Source organism: Aptenodytes patagonicus, chromosome 4 (assembly GCF_965638725.1).
Source record: "Aptenodytes patagonicus chromosome 4, bAptPat1.pri.cur, whole genome shotgun sequence".
Taxonomy (NCBI): Eukaryota; Metazoa; Chordata; class Aves; order Sphenisciformes; family Spheniscidae; genus Aptenodytes; species Aptenodytes patagonicus.
In genome coordinates this window covers 45,909,414-45,934,591 of record NC_134952.1, presented here as the reverse complement: position 1 = coordinate 45,934,591, position 25,178 = coordinate 45,909,414, and the positions used below count along the sequence as shown (strand labels likewise).

The following is a 25,178-nucleotide window of genomic DNA, read 5'->3' as shown; positions in this document are numbered from 1 at the left end:
TTCTGTAAAAAAATTATTATTCTTGATAAATATTAAGAATGCAAGCAAAACTGATTTTGATAAAAATAGTAAAGAGATAATTAGATCAGAAGTCAAATTCTTAGCACTGTATAAGTAATACAGGAATGAAAGCAGGAAAAAAAACCCAAAACAAAGCAAACACCAACAATGTTTTAATATGTTCTCAATTAAAAAAAAAAAAATTAAGTATTACCCAGGCCCTGAAATAAATCATCTTTATTTCCAGCTGTATACAGTCGCACTTGGAATTCTAGCAAGAAATAATGGCATTATATACAGCCTGAATTTTCTTAAAAAGCCATGTGGGGAGGATTTAAAATACTGTTGATTCACTGCTCCACTACTTTAGTTACTATTTCTCAGTCTGAGTTAACAGAGTTTACAAGAGACTAGCCAGAGATACATTGGGAATTGGTTCACACTGCCATCCCAGTTTTGCATCACTGGTTTAAACTAAGGTATATTGACACACTCTAACATAAAGGTTGATCAAATGCATTAAGAATCATAATCTGTACTAGGAGTTTAGAGATGCTGCAAGACACATGTGTATGTGTGCACATTTTTATATTTATATATTTATTTTATATATAAATCCATAGTCATGAAATAGATTTACAAAGAATAAAATGAAGTCTATTGTCACTTACACAGTTCTTTTACACATTTTAGTTATATTTTACATGTTTATTCCATCTTGACTCTGTAATATTTCAAAATTAGTTTGAATGTAAGTTTAAATAGCTTCCAATGTACACAGGGAGATTTTTCTGAATTTTGTATGTAAATCAGGGAAAAAAAAGACAAGCTCCTGCTTACCAAGACAGATCTAATAGGAAAATTTATTCTAGCAGTATTCAAAGACAATAAATGCAATATGCCAGACTGGTAAAGTTTAACTGTTAATCTTAAACTATAACGTAAATGAAATTCCTTATTAGTTTAACAGACACTTTTAAAGCTACAGACAAACTCTATTCCTTCCTCTGAGGAACAACTGGATTAAGAATCCCTAAAGCTGGCTCTGCTTTGTCATGATAATCACTTACCTCTTTGATAAAAACACTGATAGAAAACTAGTGGTTTTGAGGTATTAAAATGGAGTTTTCCTGTAGTGTGTGTTTCCATGTCTAGTTAAGCTTAAAAAAGTCAACCTGCCTTTTGACACTGTGCCAATAATTCTGCATTTTAAATCGTATGAACTTGAGATTCAAGTCAGAGATTTCTAGGTTAACCAGTAATCTCTTTAATCCCATCTATGTCTGTCTTAGCCAGAATAAAGACCTTAAAGGGTGTGACGTGCTTAGTTCTCTTTAAAATGATGAAGTCTTGTGGCCCCTTTTTCCCCCACAGTGAAACTACGCCATTAAAAAGTATATAACAAAAAACCTTGGTCCAAAGCAAGGGGTATACTTTACCATTAAGTAAGCCCATGCTCACATTCTGCATAACTGCTTCACTAATTACATTTCTTCACCATGTGGAGATTTCAAATTAACATGCGATTGCCCTCACTGCACATATGCTGAACATGGCTCTTCCCACCCCGAGTGCTAAAACAAGTCACAAAACAATCAAGCCTCATACTGCTATATGTAGAAAAGTGGAGAGCACCACTGCTTCATGGTAACAAAGCTGTTGGAAGATACAGGACGCATCCAAAAGCACACCATAAAAGTCAGTGGCAGAAGTGGGGTTGGGATTATATTTCTGTCCCACACTTTAGTTTAGTGTTCCCTCTTTGCTTTTTAAAGTTTACTATATAGAACTGTAAAACGTAAAGCTTTTGCATAGGTGTTCACACACTTATGATCTCAGAACAGCAGTACAACATCAGAGCACATCTTGCAGAAACAACAAAACTATTGATTTCAATTTTCAATGTGTTTTTAGCTCCCAGAGTCCCAAAGTACTCCATAACATTTAGAGAATGATTTGCAGGCTCCTACGTTCCCTTCGGTCACTTCCTACATCTCAAAGTGGTCACTGGGAGCTGAACACAGCCCTCTTACAAAAGAGGGAGCAGAGGATGAAAAGTGCAAGCCTGAGGTGAGCTTCAGGTAGATGAAATATGTAAACTTTGTGTCAGATCTCTGTTCTTCTCTCCCTTGGTGAACAGGACCTTACCTCTACTTACTCGGATCCTGTAAAATTATGAATTACCTATAAAGATTCTATTAAAATTCTATAAAGTTCTAAATAAAGTGATTTTATATTTTTTTATATACACACACACACACACACACACACACACACTTCTTAGAAAATGTAGTAACTTCCACTCATTTCCCATGGTGATCAGCCTGGGATATTCTATTTAAACAACGCTAATTTTGGCAAATGTACCACCCCAAGAGTCAGCATTTTAGTGCCACGCCTCACCCGAAGGACAGCGTGACAGCTGCTCTGGTGGAGTATGGAGTTGCCGTGCAAAGCAGCTAGATGGGGTCCTTAAGGGGATGACAATAACAGAAGAGAATTGGTGACCTGGAGCAGGTGAAAATGACGTGTCAGAGAAGAGAGCTATGTGTTGGGTGGGCCATTAGTAACTGGTTTAAGTTACAGAAATATAATCCACAGTTCTTGAAGCAAGTAACTACAGAAGAGAGAAGTAACCTCCTTTTTGCCTATGGTTTGAAATACTACTAATCCCAATTCAGAGAACCCAAAGGATCCAACTTAATTTTTAGTCTCCCAATACTCTCCCCTTAGTCAGACGCTGGTGACCATGAAGGTAATCAAGACAAAAGGAACTGTTTTCCTGGTGTTTCACAACATAGGTCTGCTCCCTAGCTGTGGACTACACCCTGTGTTTCTGCTCTAGCCTGCAACGTGTGCAACCTCTTTGTCTATCCCCTCCACCCATGGCTCTAAGGCTACTATGTCCTCTCTGACACTCAGGACATGTACGTTCACTGTACAAACCATCCCTGAAAGCATTTCTGTAAGAATCAGACAACAAAAAGGGATCAGAACTCTAACCCTACATACACACACAATATTTTTATTGTAATTTATTAAGGAGCAAATGTTCTTCTCTCCATACCCGTTTACACAAGCCTACTGCACTGAAGTAAGAAGAGAATCTGATCAGCTATGGTTAGTGGTCCAACCACGGTGATGTACGCATCAACGAGAGAATGAAAAACAGTGACACAGCCCCTTTGTGACACAATTACAAGGAAACACTGTACTGCGAGTTTACTGGCAGCTTATGTATAATCACTCTGCTTTGTTGCCATCACTTACAGAATCACAAATTTTTGCCAGATTCTTGAATTGAAGAAAACATAATAATAAGTTTCCCTGCAGAAATAACACTTTCTTTTATCAGGAACAGGTAATTCTAATTCTTTTTTAGTCAGCACAAAATCATCTTTAGGTAAGAGGTACTGTAGCTGTTATATGATCTTTAACCCAAAAGCTATATTGAATTTAAAAAAAAAAAAAAATCATTGTGGACATAAAATGCTTAGAAGTTGGTAGGCTGGACTCCACATTACTTGTCAAAAAGATACATTGGCTATGAATGCACAATGTACGAAAAGGTACAGACCTATAGCCTATAGTCTTGAGATCTAGGAATGAGTTTCACTGTCCTCAAAACTAATACAGAAAAGTTACATGTACTGTATATACTACACTCCCTTTACCATCTAACTGGGGAGATTTTACACCCTCATAAATGTTTTCAGGTCTATTAACATGCTTCCTATATACTCCAAACATCCTACCTGACCGCTAGTCTATACCTCCCGTTTCCTCAAGAGTCACTTTTATGTATTACCTTCAGCATCTCTATTACCTTCCTTTCCTTAATAAGAAACTGACAAAGAATAAGTATAACTCTACCACTTCATTTGTTCTCAGCACAACTTTATTTAAGAGCAGAACAAAACAACGTGGTTTTATGAAAAGAGGTTGGACTGGATAATAGTCCATTACTGCATGCAGATGCACCGCAGTCCTAGGTATATCCCCGTGTAAAGTACAAAGTCATCTGTAAACCAAAATTTCTGCAAAGGATCCACTCCATTTCCCTCTGATATTAACAAGTGCATCAAAGCAATTGAGCCTCTCAACTCTGACCTGCACTGATGACAAAATTACAAAAGGGTAAAGCATACAATAACTGCAAACAATAATAATAAGGGATATTGTCAGGAGGCTGATTTCAAAAGAATTTATGGATAGGTCCTAAAGAAAAGAATCCTGCCTACAATTTTAAATGCAATTTTGCTGTCAGGGTATCAAAACTGTATCAGCACATAGCTAAAAATTAAGGTTACATACCAGTATGTATTCAGAGGACTTTATTTACACGTACACACACACACACACACATAAAATATATAGATATAAACTTCCAATAACACCTTTAAACGCAAGTTTTCCCTTTTCTGCAGGTATTTCAGAATAAAGCAATCTCCACATATACAATCAGCATAAAATTTAGTATGTTAGAATAAGAAGTGAATGTCAGAAAGGAGTCCACTTTCATTCACAAATAATTACTGCAGTTTTCTTTCCCTTAAAATAGCAGTTACTCTCTTACATAAAGTTTTGAGAGGAAAAAAGAAAAGAAAACACAAATCTCACCTATATTAGTAAATTTAATGCAGGCTACCCATTGTGACTTTCAGCCTGTCTTATATTCGCATCTTAGGTACAGAGAAGCAAGTCTGATCACCACAGGGGCTGAGGAAGTGGATACCAGTATTAGATATTGATCAACTGGGATGAAGTATGGTCACTTTAACTAGCAGAAGCTTCTAACACTTAAATTAAAAATGCAGCTAGCAGTTGTCTAATGCAGGTCAAACAAGATTGATGTAAACCATCCCTTGGGCTTCACAGCATCCTCAAGTTACATGACACTAGAACCAAATGAAATTTTTAGATAAATGAAAAATTCTTTTAGATCATCTCCCATCCCTCACAGTTTTTTAAAAAAAAAAAAAAAAGTTTAAACCTACTGCAGTACAAAGTTAGTCATGGAATTAGGGCAAACATGAAAGATACCTTTAGCCAAATACAATTGAGGAGAGTAATTATTTTAAAACATCCAAATATTTCAAAGCAGCATGGACCAGTTTCCAGATATGTTTTCCTCTGAATGGGAAAACCTGTTGTTCTCTGCTATCTGGACCGGTTTGTCTTAAATATTGTTCCACACTGTGGGCTGGCTTCAAATGGAGGAGCCTCAGGAATGCAAGAGCTTTAGGCAGAACTCTTGCACAAGTAAGTCCTCATCAAAAGCAAAATTTAAAAGTTGTTTAAAGGAGGTGAACAGAATTTGCCTTCTTCACAAATTAGAACAAATGGCTGTGAGATGTCATATTAGAAGTCACTTTTTAAATGCTATATGGAGTTGATATAGACTTGAATGTAGCCATCATGTTACTAGATCCTCAGGGGGTTTTTGGTAGCTTTCCCCTTTGCCCACCTTTAGCTTCATAATTGAATGAAATTCTGAGAAGTACCACATAATGTAATACGAATATAGATGTATTAAAGGTATTAAGGAAGTAATCAACTAAATATTTCAAATTAATGTCATTGGATATTTTTTCTATGTTGCCATTCACAGGATACTGCACATTATTACACATCATTTCATCAGCAGCATTACTAAGCACAGGTCTTTTTCCTCCATGGAGAGGTTAAAATAGAAGTCAGTGCAAACATGGAAGAACCTATTTGCCACTTGCATAATCTGTGCAGGCATACTGCCTAAGCATTTTTAGAACACCTAAAAATCCAAGGTCATGGAAGGGTACAAGTCAAAAAGCAAGTTAAAAAAATTAAAACAAATAGCTGAGACTGAATTAAAATATGTCTGTTGCCTCAAATAAAAGTTTACCTAGCTGAAACTTAGACTGATGAAAGTGAGATATGAAATGACAGAGCAGTGGTAAATTGGATAAAATGTGGCCCCTGGCTGTTAAAACCAATTATCTTCATTACCTCCTAGAGAGCAGAATTAAAAACAACTTCTGATTTCCACTGTTAAACACAAAAACTTTCATGGATGCCTCAAATACAGTGTTTGCACTAAGTTTATTTTATCTAAATTAAACCAAGCGTACTATCCACTTACCACACTACAATGTCCCCATGAAACAGAGGACAAGGGAAGACACGCACAGAAGTTCTACAAACCGCCACTATCTTCAACAGCTCATTTCTCTCACAAGTTAGAGTGACAATTTGGAATTTTTGTCTAAATGTAACTATATCTTATAAAAGCAAACAGAAAAAGTCAATGACAAACTTTTACACAGAATGGGAACACTATGTATTTAACCAATTTACACTATAAAAGAAATTAAATTATGCAGTTAAAGCATCCACTCAAGAAACTACTATTTATACTGCAGTGACACTTAGCTACTCGCTACACAGACAGGAATCCTACTATGTTTATTCTAATTTGCAGTACCCAACTTGTGTCTATGTCCACAAGTGCTGAGAGGTCCTGTCACCACTCCAGTTCAGGCAGTTCTACCTTCATGATGAACACTAACCTCTGCTTACAAACATTGCCGACCCTCAGCAATATAAATATAAAGGCAGTAACATTTCATAAAATTACACTGTATGAAATTATGTTTGTGGTTTTGTAGTGGTGGAAGCAATCTGCATCTGTCTGGCTGCACATGTTCACCATCATAAAAACACAAAATTAAAATGCTGTTGTCCACATGCTACTTCAGATCACAGATACAACTCCAGTTGTTCAGGAAATGGCTATTGAATTATTTGGTTACATTTACTACAGAAAAAAATTACTTACTAAAAGTACTAAAGAGTAGAGGGTAAATAAAGACATTGCCACCTAAAGCAATATTTCCTATTATTTTTCCCTGTTATTTTCCATTATTATTTCCCACTTCTTAATGATATACATGTAAAAGGTATTTTAGCAGCTCTCTAACAGAAGGTGGTTAACAGTCTTTACGATAGAAACATCAAAATACAGCAAGCAGTGGAATCCACCTGCTTAATTTTAGGTTAAATGCTGCAAACTTGAATCCAACAATCTTAAAAGTTCTAGGGCTATTCATAAGAATGAACTCAAGTTCTTGGCCAAGATTCAAAGCTGTCAGTCAACACAGAGGAGGGCCAGGGCACAATACAGGAAGACCTGGACTATCTTCTAGATGAGAGCATTAGAAACAGAATGAAGTTCAGTAGTACAAGCAGCACAGTTATGGCACTGGTAGAACAGGAGAAAAAAGTTGGGTAGCAGCCAGGAGCACAGACTGATAAGAAGGATCAGCATATTTCTTAATCGAAGGGTGACTGGAAAATGCTAATTATCATCAGCTGCAAAAATGTAAACATAGTCCCAGGGTGCACCAAACAAGTTATTTCCAATTCTTCTTAGTCCTGAACAAACTGCACCAGTAATTTCCTCAAAAATTAGACTTTTCACTTCTCAAAGTTCTGATCACCAACATCAAGGAAATGCTGAACTTGGACAGAGTGGGAAATTGTTCTAAAAAACCTGCACAACAGAAAATTATTATTTGCTAACCCATCTGCTTCTGTTACCGGCTGGAAGAATATTCTATAATTAGACTGGAAGACCAAGTTTGTTTGTTTCTTTGTTTTTAATGCAGACATTCAGGTGCACAGTATATTGGAGATTATAATATGAACTGTGCTCTTGATAATTATTTGACAAAGAATGAAGACAGATGCACAATTTGTGATCAAAAATAAAATCTTACAATCAGGTCCATCTGTGTGAATATTGAAAGTTTACTTTCAAATCAGGTAAGATTTTCTATGTTTGCTAAGTATTATTTGCTTTGTGAATTTCAGCTGCTAGAGTGTTTAATGGACACGAAAAAATGCAAGATATTAATTTAAAAATGAAAATGAATAGTCATTCAAAACACTTTTTATAATATATTTCTTCTCAGCTTCCTGCAGGTGGCTATTGCTTATTGTCCTGTACTTTTTCCCTTTTACATTCCTTTCTTATAAGCTTAAAATACTGCCATTTCCCTCCTATTCTCATCTGCAGTAACCCCTTTCTCCTCCTTTCCTTCAGAAACACCTGGGCAGAATTTTATCTTTCACTAAATATTCATATTCCAAGAACTATAATTTCTCTAATTTTTAAATATTCTATTCTGTAATCAGCTTTATTGAAAATAGCTTAATAAAAGAAATCTTCTATATTGAACTAAGTTTTTAACCTTATGTCCAGTCTGCATGTTGTTTGGCTTTGAAACTTCTCCCACTGCTTCAGAGGACGGTTCATTGCCAGTATGATAAGGATCCCATTAAATTACAACAGCACGGAGTTTGAAAGGATCTGTGGAAATTAACATTACAGAGGTGGCAAATTCACTTTAAACTTGCTGGTGGTTTTGACCCACAAAGTCTCCTGCTTCATAATTTTAAGATGACTATACATAAGTGAGATGTATTATGCTTCTCTTTAATGCTATGAAATAGCTTAAATGAATTCAGATACCAAGATTCATTTTAACTCAAACTGTAGTTCAGCTACAGGATTAAACCATTTTAAAAACACGGACTTCACATTCTTGAATAATTTTCTTTATTATCCAAATATTTCCTAAGTTTACGAGTAAGTGCTCTTGTGGGTGCCACTCCTAAATTACTGCCACACACCTATTGTGCGATTTATACTTAGAAGGAAGAAATTCAGTTTTATTTGCTTACTTTGTTATTCAAGACATCTTTATTTATTTTGCTAATAAATTGAAACTGCTGCGAATTTAAATGCTGGTGTTTCATTCTGTAAGAAAATTATTTATGTTTTTCAATTAAAACGTAAGCCCACAAGGAACTGATGCCTGACTGATACCTGGGGTCAGCAGCCTTGTTCGCTTGAGTAAACAGATACTTCAGTAAAGCAAAGAACAGAAGTTCAATGTAAATGAGCCACCAGAGGGAGCTCCTCCAGCCTTCTGAGTATAATAGAACTATATTGACATTGGCAAAAAGTTAATTAAACATTTTTATAGGGGTCGCTGACTGAGTTCAAAACAAAGCACATTCCCTGGCTGAAACTCTACATGCCTGAGAAGCTTAATGAAATCAGAAAAGGTTGTTTCTTTAACAGACATGGAATACATTTCTGATTAAATAAAGATAATTAAGTTTAGAAACGTGTGATACAGCATTCTCCTACACACACACACAAGCCCTTTCTTCCTCATCCCTCTTTATTTTCTCCAGATAAAGAGAATTTAAAAGTGTTATTAAACTACAAGACAAAAAATATGAGATTAAGTTTATAATTTCACCTAAAATCTGTGGAAGTATATCAAAAGCGGAGCCACATAACTATTACAAAGAAAGATATTAATTTCTAATCAAATATAATTTGTTGTTATGATGCTTACCTAATTCTGTAATTAGTTATTACTTAGGTGGACATTGCCATACTAACTTTGAGTTTACTATCACAGTACAGCTCTTTCATTTTAAATTGTAGTGGACCCAGATTCAGAAAACAAATCCCTCAAGCTCCTGTTCTGAAGGATCCAACGGTTACTATCAAACCTGTGAACGTTTTTTGAAAAGGAGTACTGAAATAAGAATTACTCAGGTTTTTACATGGTGCTTATTGATCAAGAAATCAAGACTTTTGCAGGGGTCTGTTTTGTTGGTTACTTTTCCATGGAACTGGGCGTCTAACAGTGGTAATTCAGATGGGGGGTGGGCAGGAGAAGTACGACGTTAAAATTATTTGCTAAAGGAAAAGCACTTTTCAACATAAATACCCAGGCAAATCACTGCAAATCTCTCTATGTATTTCTGCAGATTATGTACCTTAAATATGCATTCCCAATTAACACAACTCTACCACAGATTTAAGTCATATATTTCTTTGTGTTACCCATTACCAGCTTTCTAAACATTGCAAGATCAATTTGATTATACTTTTATCTTACCTCTGCCTGGACGCTTTGCTTTGGAAGATAAGATTAAATGTAATGTGCTATTACATTTATATGTTCTTTCAAGCTTAAATAAAAAACTGAATTCCCTTCAATACCTCATAAAAGTAGTAAGTTTTATAGTGAACTCCTGTGCAATGTGAGGATACTGTGAAAAGCACTTTGCTCTATAATCACACCAATACTTAAGCACTGGAAGAAAATCCAACCTGAGAAGACCCAATACTAGTTACAGTTCCTTTAAGTTCCACTAAGCACTTTGGAGTGGCAAGCTTCTCCATACAGCTATTTTACAATCAGAAAAAAAGTTACAACTGCTGTCCAATACATTTTCTGAAGTCATCCTCCGCAAGAATATTTTTAGACAAAAAAAAAATCTTCTTGTTTTTCTTGCTGAATAACTGCATTTTTTAAGAGAGTCAGAAGAGGTTATTAAGAACTAAATTAACAAAGGGTCAGATTTCTCAATGTTCTGCTTAAAAACAGCTAATAAATTCATTCTCAGGATTGAAGTAAGATAGCCCGTCCTGCCCCCCTGCCTTGTGCCCTTTATAAAGCTAACCAGTTTGTTCACATCACATATTGATAAAAAGTTTATTTTATATTGTGGAGTATCTTACCACATTAGCAATTATCACATACATTTTTACAGCAGAACAGTTCTAAGATTCTGTAGGAATCTGGGGTGTCAAATAACATTTATAAAACCCTTTAAAGCCTCTGATCAGTATATAATCAGTAGCTAGAAAAGGACAGAAGACAACCAACTCTTACGACTGTTTTCTCCATGTGTGTTCACTACAAGGTAAAATTCATCCCTGTTCAGAAAACAGCATAAGAAGACAACATCCCTATACAGAAGCCTGAATTTCACAGTTCTTCAAGAGTGACTTCCAAATACTAGCAATGGTTCGCACACCATTTATACTCTGCAAAAGAAAAACCACCTTCATAAAGCTCAGCTTTATGGAAATAGATTTGTTTTCCAGTAGCTGATGTGATTCTCATCATCGTAGCATCAGGGCTAAACAGCAACTTGGAAGCTGGACAAATTGAGGCTTGTTGCATCTCCACATGCTAATCAGAGAGTATTAAATTATTTTATTTTAGGACTGCAAAGTACATTAATCGCTTGTGCATGCTAGTTGAGATTGCAAGTCTTTATTTCTCATTCTTTGGGCAATGTGGATACCCCAGCTCTGAAAGTTAGGATTACCCTGTAACACCTCCAAGAGTGAAATCACTCCCATCTATCCACTTCTGAACTTTAAAAGCTACTATTGAAGACATGAGCAAAATCACAGCCTTGGCGCAAGAATCGCACGCTTCTTACACAGCAAAGGTCCACCCTTAAAAACACACTGCCACTGGGTGAATAGACGGATTGAAAATGATGTAACAGGAAATTGTAATTTGTATTTGAATTCTGAGTCTAACTCCCCCCCCCCCCTTAAGAATTTTTTTTCAGCGGGAAACTACCAAAAGCTGCACATTTCATTTACAGCATAAGCTTACAGATATTTTCTAGTAATAAACATTGCAAGCAGGGAATATATCTTCATTATCATTAAGGTACTCAGTGTGGCAAAAACACAAGGGGGACATCCATCTCAAAGCAGACACTATATGCAGATATCAGACCATAAAACACGAACTCCAGCTAACGGGTGTGGAAAACCTGGTTCTTCAATGCACAAAAATATTGGGTTTAGTAACTAGGCATATACATTGGTAATGTTTTAAAACCGTTGAATATACCAGTGGAAAACTATTTGAAACTGCATAGGGAAATCCAACAGATACTTTGAAGTAAATACTTCTAAATAACAAAAACAAAACAGAACAAAAGTTATGAAGCAGCTGAAAAAATGTCAAAATGGAAAGAAGGGGGGGAAATGAATAAAGGCTTCAGATAATGTCACTATTAGACTATACTGTGTCAGTTTAATAGGTGCAGTAGAAACAAATACTAGCTGTAAAGTAAAAAAAGAACTTATGAACAATAAAATCAGCCCTTTCCTAAGAAAGTTCTGCACCTAAAGATCCTCCACTTTGGGTACTACTTATTTAGTGTCTAAAACTGGGATTAGGCTTTGGATTTCCTGAAGAGTCTAAATAAGTTAAAAGCCTTGTGCCTTCTAATTTTCAAAGGCGATTTGGCACCAAATTCCTTGGAAAATCTACTACGATCGTATTTGAAAACTGTATCCTTTTCACTTACTGATGGATTTAATCTACACTGAATATCTTTGAAAGATTTTCTTGATTTGTCCTTGGTTTTCTTCAAACAGAATTCAGTGAAATTTTGGTCTTACCATAAAAAAAACACATTAGATATCAAATGTGTTTCATGACAGCAATGAACCAGTTCAGGTCAAAATAAAGAAATCTAAAAAAAAAAAAAAATTTTGAAGTGGAAACTGAACATTTGCTAAAGTTAGCAAAATCTCCTTTTCAGCCAAACATTTGTTGGGGGAAGTATTGTTAAATTCCTTCATGAAAGGATGCATATGTAACATTTCCATGTTTCCCAGAAGGATGAGTCTCAAAAGCTTGAACAAAGCTTGCACCTTTAAATATTCACAAAAACTAATGAGGCACATCTTGTTCTGACCAACACTTTTTCTAATATCATCCATTGATAAACACTTTGTGGATTTTAGTATTTTAAGGATCATTTACCTTAAAATAACATTCAATCTCATAAATAGATTGCAGAACTTTCTCCTAGCTAGCTCTTGCTCACCTCCTCCAGTGCTCCTCAGCTGCCTAACAAGATATTTTATCACCTAAATCTCATCCCACTGGCTTTTTCCAGCATAAGCAGTAAACTTAAACCAACTTAACTGAAAACCCATAGCTCTCTTATCCCACTGAAATTCTCATTTCAGATAGAAAATGCAGTTAAAAAATGACTCCTCGCTAGATGATTTTCCCTCACTGATACTAAAGAAAACTGAAGTGACATAACAGAGAATACAACTTATAATAACAGTACAGTAACAGTACAGTAACATATTTACCAGAAAGACTAAAAAGCTGGTGTCTACGAGACACAAAGCAATGAATGAAGCAGCTTTGTTCTCTCCTATTACCCAGCTAAGAATGAAATACTTTTCACAGCCCTGAGAAGTTCCTGCCCTACTAGCTTAAAAAAGCTACGAGATTGTGCCAACTAAGCCACAGCTATTAGTGGCACTGGGTCAAGAGTTTCATTACATTCGTGACGCAAAGACAAAATTTTCCCTTTCTGCTGCATGCTGTGAAGTCCACCCCGGAACCAACTAATAGCAGGTACAAATCTGTTTTTAGATGAAGCGCCCTACAGTTGCAATTTTTGGAACTGTTTGCTTTAGAAAAGTGTTGAAATTCCCCACTGTCCCCTGAGCGTGAGTCCCTGGTGGTACACGAGCAACAAAAAGCTGAGGGGGGCCCTCCTTTGAATTACACAGACCAGTTTACTCAACACACCGGATGACTACGAGTATGACACAGGTATGAGTGTCTGCCTTCGTATGCTGTCTGTTCAGTTACGGTTGCAATTTCTTCATTTAACCAATATTCACTATTTTTTTGCAGTGAACTAACACTTCATTACAACTTTCCTTGTAAGCTGCTTTTCAAGAAACATTCTTTCCACCAGGACACAAGGGATAAAGGACGGAGAAATAAGCTATGTTGAAAGAAAATGCCGTACTGTAAAACCTTATTTTCAACCCATGTGTTTTTTGTATATTTAGACTGTAAGCATTCCTACAGGAAAAGAATATTTCTTTATATGCATGTCATATCTAGCCAATTAGAAACCTGGTCTTATTAAAATTAGAGCTTTTAGGCAATATCAACATAAACAGACATGTTTTGTTAAAAACAACAGAAGGAGAACAAATTCACGGATTTCAAAGAACCTTTATAACCCTTCCCACCTCCCACTTCTTGCAATAACAGTGCTCAACTTATGTCTGCAAATACCATCTCTTCTTCCATTCAGAGACCACAATTAATCGTGAAAACAACTAAGCATGGGTATTGGGGTATTTTTATTGCAACAAACAAGAGAGACTATTGCTATGACTCATTCTAACATAAACAAAGTAAGCGTATTATAGGTACAACCTAATAGGATCAAATCAAAGCTTTGTATAACCAACAAAAGGAAGGGAGACTCCAGAGGATGAATGGGCAAAAAGTATGCTAAAAAACGTGGACACCGCCCCCCCCCCCCCCAAACTATTCATGTACTCACTCTCTCCATTTTTTGAGGAAAGTGTCACAGTTTCACATAGTTGCCACAAGGTCATAAATATTCACCGTGACACTCCCACCCCATTAGGTTCACTTAAACTGTATGGAATCTACCGAACTTCCATCTGCAGAAACGCAGATGAAAAGGACAGATCATTTAACTGGAAGAGATGAATGACGATGAACAAAAATGAATAAAGTAATGAAAGATACATAGAAAAAGTAGATTAAGAACTTTGTCAGGACAGAAAGCAAGGGCCTATTAAATGAAACTGTAAGGACGAAAATTCATAAATTGTAAAAGGCTGGAATTCTCATAAACCACAACATTAGAGCAAAGAATTCAGTTGCAGGTTGTAGTTAAGGCCACAATGACATTAAGAATCAGAAGACAACTAGACATTTTGCTGAAAGAAGAGTTTCTAGGATACATTAGCAAAATCCACATTTAGGTCTCAGATGAGACTTGTAAGAGCTAATAAAATAATAATTTTTAATTATTACTAGTTATAAATACATCTCTCCAGACGGGTTCACATATGTCTGCTTCAGAGTGTTTAACATGGCATCGTTCCACTTTATAATAATATTAGTATTATTATTACAGCTGTACTGAAATGTATATCTCAGATATAACAAAATGATTACTCATGGTGACGTCTTTGAAAATTGCTTTACGTGGACTATTAAAAAAATTGCAAATTAGAGAAATCTTCCAGGAAAAAATAATAACGGCTTCTGTTTCTCCTATTATAATTCTGCTTATGCATAGGTCTTCTCTGTTTTGTATATTTAGCTCCGTTGAAACAGAGTGTGATTTGCTTAGGAAGAAAAATGTCAAAAACATAATTTAAAAGAAAATACACACAATCTCTTCCAAAACAAAAATCTCAATTAGTCTAGGGTCAGAAAAAAGTGTTTTCATTTTTATTTTTGCTATCTTAAGAACTGAACATCAGCTTTCAACTTTTCTTTGTGACCAATGCAGTTACATTTTTTCACCCCTCAGAAATGCCTTCATTACAGCATCTTACACAAAAACAGTTCCAATACAACACGCATGTACTTCCATTGCCAAGTCAGTACACGTGAGGACAAAGGCACTTTACAGCATCCCTTAAACTCTAACCTTCAAGTGTCACAGATGTGCTCCTTGCCCGTATCAGGAGAAGACTCAGCTATTCTCCCTTCTCAGGGGTGTTCATGTTTGATTAGATGGAAGCCGGGCACTTAGGCCTGGTGAAACCATGAAACACTTCTGTTGGGAGCAGCTAGGAAACCAAGGCTGTAAGCATCATTCCAGGATCTTCCTGCCCTCTAATGTCAATTGAGCCAAACTGAGTCATTACAGGTAATTTAAACTACTACTTTAGCATGTGTCACCTTTTCAGTAGATCATTTGAAAATGGAAGCCAAATTCACTTCAAAATGGAAGTGGTTGCAATCCTCTTTCTTTGACTGATATATACTGAGGAAAGAGTGGAAAGGTATATATACCATCTAACCTTAACCACTCCAAGCATGTGGAGTCTACACTCCAAAGCAACTACTCCTCTATTAAGCCAGATGTCTGCACAAATTTCATACTCGGTGAAATTAACACCAGTTAGTCAGGGCTAACTTAGCCTCAGGAATTAACTTTCTGGACATTTTACATGAAAGAGTTTATCAATGGAAGTTTTCACTTTCGCAGGAATTCTTGAATGAATGCTGCAAAACATTCCAGGAAGAGTACCTTCCAAATTTATACAAAGATGTGTTTGTGTCATCTAGTTAATCCTGGAGTCCAGTTCACCTGGTCAGAAGACACCAGGCACCACCCACAAGTAAAGCATACTACTTCTAAACCTTAACCATCTGAAACTGCATCCATGCATGTGTTTGTCTCTCCGTGGTCTGTAAAGGCAGCCCACATGCTCTTGTCCAAGTTGCAATGAAAGCAGATCTTTAGATTGACACACAGCAGACAGACAGGTAAGGATTGATGCCGTAGCTTAAACTTTCAGTGGTGTTCATTCCAAAAACTGCTAGAGTTAGCCCTCAGGACGCTAAGCATTCTGGGTGAGGGTTGAAGGAATATAGGCTATTTGTGTACTACAGGACTTGGTAACAGTCCCCAGCTGTCCCTTCATAAGACCCACCGTTCCTCTCTTACCTATGCAAGTGCTACGTGCTTCCGCAGGGAACCCTCGCATGCAGGCAGGAAGCACACAGCTGTAGTCCAGCCACGTCCCCAACCAGAGGACAAGACAACCAAGGAATGTTGCAGGGTGTACCTGCTAGAAATTTTAGCTATGTTTAAACTACAGTTTATAGCTATAACTATTTATTTTAGCTATTTAAACACACAAATGCCACCTATCAGCAATATTTTTCCAATTTTACCACTAATTACAAGATAATTGAATCTGGACGAGCCCAGGATTGCACCACCAACAGCTATGCAATGCTAGTAATGAGAGGTGGCAATAATGCATAAAATCTTGTTTCATCAAGACCTTCTACACAGCTCTGTATAATATATACTATGTACACTGCTGGGCTAGTCAAGCAAAAGAACCCCACAAGCTGCTAATACTTACTAGCTCCTAGTTAACAGAAAGCTGCAGAGAGAAGCACAGACGAGTTTTGCTTGCTTACTTAGATTATTGACTTCTTACTGTGAGTGATCACAAAAATAGAAACATACACAAGAAACATATCAGTATTCCCACTGCCCTCCTGTCAGTTTGACAGTCATTTCTGATGTTGTTCTTTAGTTTATTTTCTGCTTAAATAAACCTTCTGCTTGTAGTCACGGTCAGTTTAAAACCACTCACAAAGCAAGAGCTGTATAAAAAGGATATATTAAAGCCTGAGGAGTACAAAAGTAATACAAAATCTAAAAATACAAGCAACCTATCAGAGATTACGGCATAGTTGAAAAGCAATGCTCTTACAATGCACACGTGATTTAAAAAAAAAAACAACAAAACCAAACCTTACAGCCACATAGACCTGACATTAATGGAGAACTAGTTATTTGTGGAGCAAAAGCACCTGTTGACATTATAACTCTGTTTTCTAGCTGGTAATTTCTTACGATTCATGCAGTGTAGTTTTATCTGAAATAGACTACAACAATAAACTGCAATCAAAATAATTATAGAAGTATAAATTTGCCTGTCCCATTCAAGTTTAGAGCCAAGAACTCATACTTTTTTTCCAGGAAACTACTGAGGTGGCAGCAGAAATGGAGAATCCTTAGGTTATTCTTGCACGAATCAGCCCACAAGAACAGTGCTGTCTTTGGTCCATTACATTAATAAATACTCATAATTATTCTCTCCAGCTTTGTGGAAGGCACAGAGGGCCACAATCATTACAGTCCCCCCGACCATATCAGTAAACTATGGCAAGAATGACTGGGCAGAATGCCATTTCCTGAGACGGTCACCCTTAAACCTGCCTTCAGAGGAGGGAGACACAACGCTCAGTGAAACCGCAACTTCTTGGCAACGTGAAGAAAGAAATTGCAGGTTGCTTCTCTACCAATATGAGGTTTCTCAGGAGTATTCTTTCAGTGGGTCAAAATAAGCTCCTCACGCAGCTCCACAGAGGTGAATGTCCTTGTGTGGGCATTCTGGAGGTCCTGCTGCACATCTTGTGTCTCTATGGCGATGCAATCCCTCCACACTGTGCAAATTATTGATATAGGAGCTGAACCCTTCATCTGCTGAGAAGCTGAAACATGAGGTTTTTGCCTGAAGCCAGGTAGTATGAGATGCAGACGTACAGCATAACAATACCGTATCTCAGCCAAAACTGCTGTACCTGTTAAGTGGTGTGAACTAAGCCACGGCTTGTGGCTTATGAATGCTGTGCACGTTCATTAGCACCATTTTGATATCTACACGTGCATTCTGACACTACCTGAGATTTAGGAAGTAAAACATTGACTGCATACTGACCCCAAAGGATAAAATATTCCGGTTTAGTTGCATTGATACTCTTTCCTGTGTCATCACATTTAACTTACAGGACATTTTTTCTTGACCACTGCTTTCAGTACTACAAGTGGAAATCTGGTATCATGTATTTTTAAAACCACAGAAGTTTCACGGAACCTGTCCCCTTATTTCACCTTCAGCAAATCATAGTTATGTCTGTCTGATTTTAACAAAGCATGAAATTATACCTCAGCAAAGTAAATTAACAAGCAACACCAGGAACAGCTGTTGTATTTCTTAGTGTCATCAGTCCAGATATATCAATTTGTATTCCTCAGTATACCCTTTATTAAAAAAAAAAAAGTATCTACATAATAAGTAATTATACTGGTTTTGGCTGGGGTAGAGTTAATTTTCTTCATCATAGCTAGTATGGGCTATGTTTTGGATTTGTGCTGAAAACAGTGTTGATAACACAGGGATGTTTTCATTACTGCTGAGCAGTGCTTACACAGAGTCAAGGCCTTTTCTGCTTCTCACCCCACCCCACCAGCGAGTAGGCTGGGGGTGCACAAGAAGCTGGGAGGGGACACAGCTGAGACAGCTGACCCCAACTGACCAAAGGGATATTGCATACCATATGACATCATGCTCAGCATATAAAGCTGGGGGAAGAAGGAGGAAGGGGGCACGTTCGGAGTGATGACGTTTGTCTTCCCAAGTAACCGTTACGCGTGATGGAGCCCTGCTTTCCTGAAGATGGCTGAACACCTGCCTGCCCATGGGAAGGAGTGAATGAATTCCTTGTTTTGATTTGCTTGCGCGCATGGTTTTTGCTTTACCTATTAAACTGTCTTTATCTCAACTCATGAGTTTTCTCACTTTTACCCTTCCGATTCTCTCCCCCATCCCACCGGGAGAGAGTGAGCAAGCAGCTGTGTGGTGTTTAGTTGCCCTCTGGGGTTAAACCATGACAGTAATGAAGCAAAAGATGAAAGACCTTCACAATAATTCTTTTCTCCTTACTCTGCAAGATAGCTTTGTACTAGCTTATGATCAGGAAGATGCTTACAGTATGCAAAAATCCTACAATTAAAACTTGTATTATATTCACAGAAGCCAACACAAAAACATATGCCAGGTAATATATGTGATTAAAGTTCAAGTCTAAGTTTAGTTCAGAAAGACAAAAGAAAAGCATGAGGAGAGCAGAGGAAGATTCATCGCCAGTGATCACTGAAACATTAATTAGAGCTGTGCAAGACATTCCTTGGAAATTAATGTGCTCTTAGGGTCTCGGAATCTTCTACAACAAAAAAATCTGTGCTATTCTTCTCCAGTTTCTCTATATATCATTTAAATTCTTACTACTGATTTTGGTAGTGTGTTTGTGGTTTTTCAACTGGGTTAGTTTCACCTTTTGCAATACTTGCACTGGACTATCATTAGGATCTCCAAATAAATCAACCAACCATGTATTCTCAGTTGAATCAAGAGAAGGTATTTCAAACCTGTTTCAGAGGGCATGAGAAGAATAGGGGGAAAAGCTAAGTGCTCCAGAGATCCAGCAAGGGAAGTATTCAGAGAAAATGATGAAGTCTTGTTGCTGGGCATCAGCAGACATGCCTTTCATAAAGAGGAATAATTTACCATTTTGTCTGTGTAAACAGAACATTTGTGCTCTTAAATTTCTGTCAAAATGAATGGCTATCATATTTAGAAATTGTTGTGCTTCTATAAACATATACAAGCAGATTTTTTGCTACTACTTATTTTATATAGAATATATTAAGATACCTAAAGTTTTGATATTTTATAAGCCTGAGACAGAAATGTTAATTCACTTTGATGGTCAGTAGCTGAACACAGAACAATCCAGCTGTGGGGAAAAAGAAAAAAAGATTTCTGTTTTCTTATTTGTTCACTAGCTAACATTAAAAGAAGTTATACATGCAAACTCCCTTTGGAAGAAAAATATAGTAATTACAAAATAATGAAGTAATTGCCAGCATGATCTACAAATCTCATATATAGTTATACATAGTTACACAGTTACTTGTCTGTATATCATGACAGCCAGTTTTACAATACTGATTAATTTATTTGGAATACTACCAGATACATTAAATGTATAACAGAAGTACTTCAATCAATATCACAATTAACAGCATGGAATTATTCTTAGCAAAATGACTTGAGACAAAGAAGTTGGAACTATCTCATGGTTAAAAATGTTAAGATTTCTCCCTCTTGCAGCAACCTGTGCTCAGAATATATAATAACAATAATATCCTTTTTCATAGAATCATAGAATCATAGTTTGGGCTGGAAGGGACCTCTAAAGGTCAGCTAGTCCAACCCCCCTGCCGTGGGCAGGGACATCTTCAACTACATCAGGTTGCTCAGAGCCCCATCCAACCTGACCTGGAATGTTTCCAGGGATGGGGCATCCACCACCTCTCTGGGCAACCTGTGCCAGTGCTTCACCACCCTCAGCATAAAAAATTGCTTCCTTATATCTAGTCTAAATCTACCCTCTTTTAGTTTAAAACCATTACCCCTTCTCCTATCGCAACAGGCCCTGCTAAAAAGTTTGTCCCCATCTTCCTTATAAGCCCCCTTTAAGTATTGAAAGGCTGCAATAAGGTGACCCAGGAGCCTTCTCTTCTCCAGGCTGAACAACCCCAACTCTCTCAGCCTTTCTTCACAGGAGAGGTGTTCCATCCCCCGATCATTTTCATGGCCCTCTTCTGGATCCGCTCCAACAGGTCCATCTCTTTCCTGTGCTGAGGGCTCCAGAGCTGGACGCAGTACTGCAGGTGGGGTCTGACCAGAGCAGAGTAGAGGGGCAGAATCACCTCCCTCGACCTGCTGGTCACGCTTCTTTTGACGCAGCCCAGAATACGATTGGCCTTCTGGGCTGCGAGCGTACATTGCCAGTTCATGTCCAGTTTTTTATCCACCAGTACCCCCAAGTCCTTCTCGGCAGGGCTGCTCTCAATCCTTTCATTCCCCAGCCTGGATTGATACTGGGGGTTGCCCTGACCCAGGTGCAGGACCTTGCACTTGGCCTTGTTAAACCTCATGAGGTTCACACAGGTCCACTTCTCAAGCTTGTCCAGGTCCCTCTGGATGGCATCCCGTCCCTCTGGCGTGTCGACCACACCACTCAGCTTGGTGTCATCTGCAAACTTGCTGAGAGTGCACTCGATCCCACTATGTCACTGATGAAGATATTAAACAGTACTGGTCCCAGTACGGACCCCTGAGGGACACCACTTGTCGACGATCTCCATAATTCCTCCCCATGTTGTCTTTTCTGTTTATACCAATATGATGGCTGAATATGTGAATTATAAAATCAGTTGCAGCCTTCAGTAGGAAGCTGCATATATGCTGCTTTGAGACATGCCTCTCTGATACTGTCCCCGACTTCTTCAACAAGAAGTGAATAGATTAAACATTGAATATAGAGGTGTATAGGAGGACTTGAAATAAGCCAGTCCAGCCATCTGTGAAAATACGGAGTGCTGCCATAGCTTCATTGACTTATTGACAACCAATTCAAAAAAGAATTCAAAGAAAACAGAACCAACAGTTCTCCAAGCAAGATTTAATTGGTTAAATAAGGTATGTTATTCCTTCTGGCCTGCATATAGTACCAGTCAGAAGTTATTCCAAACAGAAACTACTTTATTACTTCTTTTATTAGGCCCTTATTAAATCAACAATCAGTCTCTAGAACCTTTTCTCCTCCTCTTCTCAGTATTTCTCTCTGAGGCATGCTGCCAAAGTAGGCAGACAATGAAAAACAGTATGTCTAATGCTTAAAAGAAATCTGTATTTACTGATGTCAACCTTATAAAACTGCTATTATGTTTATCTAATCAGTGCCTACAAGCTTCTTCCTGTTCAGATTATCCTTTAAGAATTATCTGCAGAAATTGTCAACGATATCCTTAGCATTTTCAAATACCTGTGGTCAAAATTTCACAAATAAACAAGAAATGAAGGTCCTGACAGCATTTCAATACAGATATACCAGAGGCAAAAGCACATCCTCCTCTCTATAATGCCACTGCATATGATCCAGATGCAGAAAGTCAGTATATTGGCAAAGTGATTGAGTGGAGCCTTTGCTCACTGTTGCCAGGGCATCAGACAGCACAAACACCTCAAGTGCAGATTAAAGATGCATAAATGTCCACTAGTGGTAAGGACCAGTGACAGACCATTATCTTTCTGGAGTGACTGGCTTAGGAAAAACAGGCTGAAGCCTGTACTTCCTACAAAACAAGACAGTTTCCTGGCCCACATGAATCTCTTCAAGGAGTATAGGCAGGTTTTTTTGCTGGAGCCCACCATAATTCTCAAATTCCTGGGCTTCAGAGCAACCTGCTATTCCACGTAAGAGTGGTACCACATGAACGATTTTTACATCAAGTGCACCAGTATCTTCAATGCTGCTGCAAAACTGAAGTTATACCTAGATAGGAATGATTTGTATAATAGGAAAAATGACGGCAATGAAGCTTAGGACTATGGTACCTTTGATGTAATTTATTAATGCCCGTACTCCATTAGTATCACACGTATGTGAACATTTACCCATAACACACACCAGAAAGAGGTTCACTGGCACTTGGGAGGAGTAGATAAGGGATCAGTTCTTAAGCCAAGGGAAGAAAATATGCCTCCATGCTCACATATTGCCAGTTTTCTAACAAGGCTTCAGAATTGTCTGTAACTATATAGTAACAGACAACATTTTTAGATCAGAATAAAACCCCATATTTTCTGCTGTTTTGCCCTCAGACACAGTCACACTATTAAAATCAGATGGAAATCAGCATATTTGCAGGACTCCAAATAACACATTTGTTGTCTGAGAGGCTACAAATGTACTTTATAGTGCTCAATGTGCAATGCAGCTCTCAACTTTTGCATCCTGCCAAAGGCTTTTCTCCATGTTCTCACTTAAGATTTTTCCAAGTCTGTACTTTTGTCCCAAATGTTGTCCTGTCTTCTATCTACAATTGATACACACATGCACACACTTTATATATATACATATGCAAACTACTTGCATTTCTCAGAGAGACATGAAGAGATGAACAGACCAATTGAAAGAGAAGACGAAGTTGAAATAAATTAACCAATTCTAACTCAATCTTACCTCTTTTCAGTTTGTTTGGTTTTTTAAGGCTACTGTTATGATACTGGAAATCCACTGGAAATGCCTGACTAGTGCTAAGTAATTAAGCCTACCAAATAATACTGAAAGTCTGACAAATTCAGTTATTAAGGCAGCATTATCAGAGTAGCAGTTTCTCTTCTCTCTTCCTTGACTAATCATAAAAGTCTCCTTGAAATATCCTAGAATATCCCCTCCAGATTCTTTGATAAAACCAAAGGAAACACTTCATCATCTGAGTAATTTTAATACATTTATGTTAACGCAGGGCAATTGCTGAAGTTTCACCAGTACTGTCTGAATATTAATAGAGTGAAGACAATAATGTTCAATTTTTACTTTACAACACAAAGTGCAGAACTAAGATTCTAATTTCTAGCAAATTTTCTTGTATTTGCACTTAATTTGTGGTTGTTTCAACATCTCTCAAGTTAGATCGGAGTAGTAAAGAAATACTAAGACAAAGAAGTACTTTTTGAGGAAAATTAGAAATAAATATCAGAACATTTTCTGACACATTCATAAAGAGCTTGAATTGTGGAAGACTCAAATTTGCAAGTTTTAATTTGGTTGAAGGTTATGCCAAACCAAATTACCTAAGCTGCTCAGGTACAGGAGTTGCTGCTACTTTAAAATAGAGTGTTAGATAAGGAAAAAAAATCTGAAATAGTTATTTTTAAAGGATTAAAGAGCTACTATCAGTTTTGAAACACTGTTCATTAATACCTTCCCCCTTATAGTTTTCAGGAACTTGCTAACTAGATGATGTTTAGTTAAACTATGATAATTATATATACAAAGGAGAAAATTAATATACTGGCTAAATTCTAGCTTGTAAACGCCCAATCTCCCTCAAGACATACTTTTTAGGCGTATTTATATATGATACCTAGGTAGGAAGCTTTTCTCTTCCCCACTTCATAGTGTATTTTCAGATTATAACTCTTGATTGAGACTAAAAACTTCTGAATTCTGTTCTCAGCTCTGCCACCAGCTATGTGAATCTGCCAAAATCAACACTCGGTCTAATGCTTTTGGTTCTTTATGTAAAATGGATCTTCTAATATTTTTCTTGTAATATTGCTAGGAGGACAAGTTCATCTCTCTCACTTGCTGAAGTATTTTGAAGTAGACAATTAGACTTAAGAAGAAAACAAAAGTTTAAATTCCTAAGTGGGGTTAGTTATGCAATGAATGTAAAGTTAAATTATTTCACTATAGCTCGTAGAAAATTCTTTGCCACAAGTGGCACAACTGTAAAGGGCACTATCAAAGAATTTAATAACTCTGGAAAAAGATGACCAATCCAGAAGAGCTCTGAGTCACAGCAGGCACCTGCACAGGCAATCTTTGCTGAAGAACTTTTCAGTAGAAAAGTTTCATACTCATATGGGTTTGTATGTTTTCTACCTTTCATTCACTTTTAAAAGAATTTCTGAAAAATAAGCTATTGCAGTTTAGCATGCGTCACATGGATGTATAACCTATAATGACACAACATTAAAATCTTGCTCATTAGATTCAAACCTTAATAGAAGAGGAAAAATGTTTGTTTGCTCTTCACTAAAATATAGAAAGTTAATAATAGCAGGCGTTAAACATAAGGCACTTGGCAGGGTTTTCTTCACAATCAAGCTGCAAGTCAAAATGCTAAAACAAACCCTTTTTTTCCAGCAGCATGAATATAATTTAACATTTAACAACAGAAAAAAAGAACTTACAGGTAAAGCAATCTTTTAGCAGATTTCTGCTATGACAGAGCTTCATGTGGCCCTTCACATTACTTCCTGGGTTCATTTCCTAGAACAAACAGAAACAAGACACGTGAAACCAGTTATATCA

The 25,178-nt window shown here is 37.2% G+C and overlaps 1 protein-coding gene across 2 annotated transcripts in view; it reads right to left on the bottom strand.

The window, feature by feature from the left end:
* Positions 1–25,178, bottom strand: part of MARCHF1 (membrane associated ring-CH-type finger 1) — a 255,753-nt gene that overhangs the window by 147,460 nt on the left and 83,115 nt on the right. For both annotated transcript variants that reach the window (XM_076336580.1, XM_076336581.1), the window contains exon 2: positions 25,058–25,136. The gene's annotated coding sequence lies outside the window, so the exon portion shown is untranslated. The remainder of the gene's footprint in view (positions 1–25,057; positions 25,137–25,178) is intronic.